This window comes from Myotis yumanensis, unplaced genomic scaffold (genome assembly GCF_028538775.1).
Source record: "Myotis yumanensis isolate MYYU_CA2020_CCGP unplaced genomic scaffold, mMyoYum1.0.hap1 SCAF_24, whole genome shotgun sequence".
Lineage (NCBI taxonomy): Eukaryota > Metazoa > Chordata > Mammalia > Chiroptera > Vespertilionidae > Myotis > Myotis yumanensis.
Window position 1 is genome coordinate 3,872,766 of NW_027223775.1, and position 3,489 is coordinate 3,876,254.

At 38.7% G+C, this 3,489-nt stretch overlaps 1 pseudogene; it reads left to right on the forward strand.

Moving 5' to 3' along the window:
- The first annotated feature begins 1,445 nt into the window (after nt 1-1,445).
- Nucleotides 1,446-2,284, forward strand: LOC139000638 (deoxycytidine kinase pseudogene; annotated as a pseudogene).
- Nucleotides 2,285-3,489: the final 1,205 nt, after the last annotated feature.

Here is a 3,489-nt window from a genome sequence, read left to right on the forward strand (position 1 = left end):
GCTGGGGTAGCAATACTTATATCAGACAATATAGACCTCAAAGTGAAGGCCATAACAAGAGATAAGGAAGGCCACTTCATAATACTAAAGGGATCAATACAACAAGAAGATATAACCCTGATAAACATATATGTACCCAACGCAGGAGCTCCCAAATACATACAAAAACTCCTGGAAGACATCAAAGGAGAGATCGACAACATTACAATCATAGAAGGGGACTTTAATACACCACTGACATCACTGGATAAATCCTCTAGACAAACAATCAGCAAAGAAACAGCAATCCTAAATGACTCACTAGATCAGATGGACTTAATAGACATCTTCAGAACACTTCACCCCAAAGCCACAGAATATACATTCTACTCAAGTGCTCATAAGACATATTCAGAAATAGACCACATATTGGGTCACAAACAAAGTCTCCCCAAATTCAAGAAGATTGAAATCATACCAAGCATCTTCTCAGACCACAATGGCATAATATTAGAAATAAACTAAAATAAAAACAACCCAAAATACTCAAACACCTGGAAGCTGAATCACATGTTATTAAATATTGATTGGGTTACCAATCAATGAAATCAAAGAAGAAATTAAAAACATCCTGGAAACTAATGACAATGAAAACACAACAATCCAAAACCTATGGGACACAATGAAAGCGGTCCTGAGAGGGAAGTTTATAGCTCTACAGGCCTATCTCAAAAAACAAGAAAAAATGGTAGTAAACCATGTAACTCTACATCTCAAAGAATTAGAAAGAGAGCAACAAGAAAACCCCAGAGTGAGCAGAGGGAAGGAGATAATAAAGATTAGAGCAGGAATAAATGACATAGAGACCAAAAGAACAAAACAGAAAATCAATGAAACCAAGAGCTGGTTCTTTGAAAGGATAAACAAGATTGTCAAACCTCTAACCAGACTCACAAAGAAGCAAAGAGAGAAGACCCAAATAAACAAAATAAGAAATGAAAGAGGACAAATAACAACAGACCCCACAGAAATACAAATGATTGTTAAACAATACTATGGACAACTCTACTCCAACATACTAGACAACCTGGAGGAAATGGACAAATTCCTAGAAAAATACAACATTCCAAAACTCAATCAGGAAGAATCTAAAAATCTCAATAGGCCAATAACTATGGAAGAAATTGAAGCAGTCATCAAAAAGCTTCCAGCAAACAAAAGCCCAGGACCAGATGGCTTCACAGGGGAGTTTTACCAAACATTCAAGAAAGAACAAGCAGAGGGGAGAGGCGTGGCCTCCCCTCTGGGCAGGCGACAGTCTCCATGAGCCAAAATCAAATCGGAGATCCGCCAGCGCGAGATCCTGTGACGAGCTGGAGTCCAGCCTGCAGGGCGGCGGTGGCAGGAGCACCTGTGTCCACTTCCCTGCCACCTGCCCGACACGCTCAGCCGCGCCCTGTCGAGGCATGGCCACCCCACCCAAGAGGAGCTGCCCCTCTTCCGCAACCAGCTCAGAGGGAACCCACATCAAGACAATTTCCATAGAAGGGAACATCACTGCAGGGAAGTCAACATTTGTGAATATCCTTAAACAAGTCTGCCAGGATTGTGAAGTGGTTCCTGAACCTATTGCCAGATGGTGCAATGTTCAAAGTACTCAAGATGAATTTCAGGAACTGACCACATCTCAGAAAGGTGATGGGAATGTTTTTCAGATAATGTATGAGAAACCTGAGCGATGGTCTTTTACCTTCCAGGAAAATGCCTGCCTCAGTCGCATATGAGCTCAGCTTGCCTCTCTCAACGGCAAGATCAAATATGTGGAGAAACCTGTATTATTTTTTGAATGATCTGTGTATAGAGACAGGTATATTTTTGCATCTAATTTGTATGAATCTGAATGTATGAATGAAACAGAGTGGAAAATTTATCAGGACTGGCATGACTAGATGAATAACCAATTTGGCCAAAGCCTTGAACTGGATGGAATCATTTATCTTTGAGCTAGTCCAGAGAAATGCTTGAGTAGAATATATTTACGGGGAAGAAATGAAGAACAAGGCATACCTCTTGAATATTTAGAGAAGCTTCCCTATAAGCATGAAAGCTGGCTCCTGCACAGAACACTGAAAACCAACTTTGATTATCTACAAGAAGTGCCTATCTTAATATTGGATGTTAATGAAGATTTTAAAGACAAACATGACACTCTGGTTGAAAAGGTCAAAGAATTTTTGAGCACTTGGTGATCTTGCTGAAGACTTCAGGGAGAAAAATGATTCCAGACACTTCAGCTTTGTGTATCTTTGTAGCTTTGTATTTATACAAGTCTCTTTAGAAAACCCAAGTGTTTAACCAATTTGTTCCAAGAAAAAATGATTTTTATGAGTCCTATATGAAAGTTTATGACCAGCTTCTTCCCTCCCTCCTTACCTTCTTCCCTCCCTCCCTCCCTACCTTCCTTAGAAAAAAAAGAAAGAACTAAAACCTATCCTCCTCAGACTATTCAAAAATATTCAAGAGGAAGGAACAATTCCAAGCTCATTCTACGAAGCCAGCATCACCCTAATACAAAAACCAGGTAAAAACAGCACAATGGAAGAGAATTACAGGCCAATATCCCTCATGAACACAGATGCCAAAATCCTCAACAAAATCTCAGCAAATCGATCCAGCAGTACATCAGAAAGATCATACACCATGACCAAGTAGGATTTATCACAGGGTTGCAAGGATGGTACAACATCTGTATCAATAAACGTGATACATCACATAAACAAATTGAAAGAAAAAGACCACATGGTCATATCAATTGATGCAGAAAAAGCATTTGACAAAATCCAAAACACATTTCTGATAAAAACTCTCAGCAAGGTGGGAATAGAAGGATTATACCTCAACATAATAAGTCATATATGACAAGCCCATAGCCAACATCATACTCAATGGACAAAAACTAACCCCATTTCCCCTAAGAACAGGAACAAGACAGGGATGCCCACTCTCACCACTTCTGTTCAACATAGTACTGGAAGTATTAGCCATTGCAATGAGACAAGAAGAAGAAATAAAAGGCATCCAAATTGGAAAAGAGGAAGTAAAACTGTCCTTATTTGCAGATGACATGATATTATACATACAAAACCCTAGAGACTCCATCAAAAAACTACTAGACTTAATACATGAATTTGGCAATGTAGCAGGATACAAAATTAACCCCAAGAAATCTAAGTCATTTCTATACACCAATAGTGAACTTTCAGAAAGAGAGACTAAAAACACAATCCCATTTACCATCACACCAAAAATATGAAGATACCTAGGAATAAACTTAACTAAAGAGGTAAAAGACCTCTACTCAGAAAACTACAGGATGTTGAAAAAAGAGATAGAGGAAGATATAAATAGGTGGAAGAACGTACCGTTTTCATGGATTGGTAGAATCAACATCATTAAAATGTCCATACTACCCAAAGCAATCTATAAATTCAATGCTCTTCTTATTAAAAT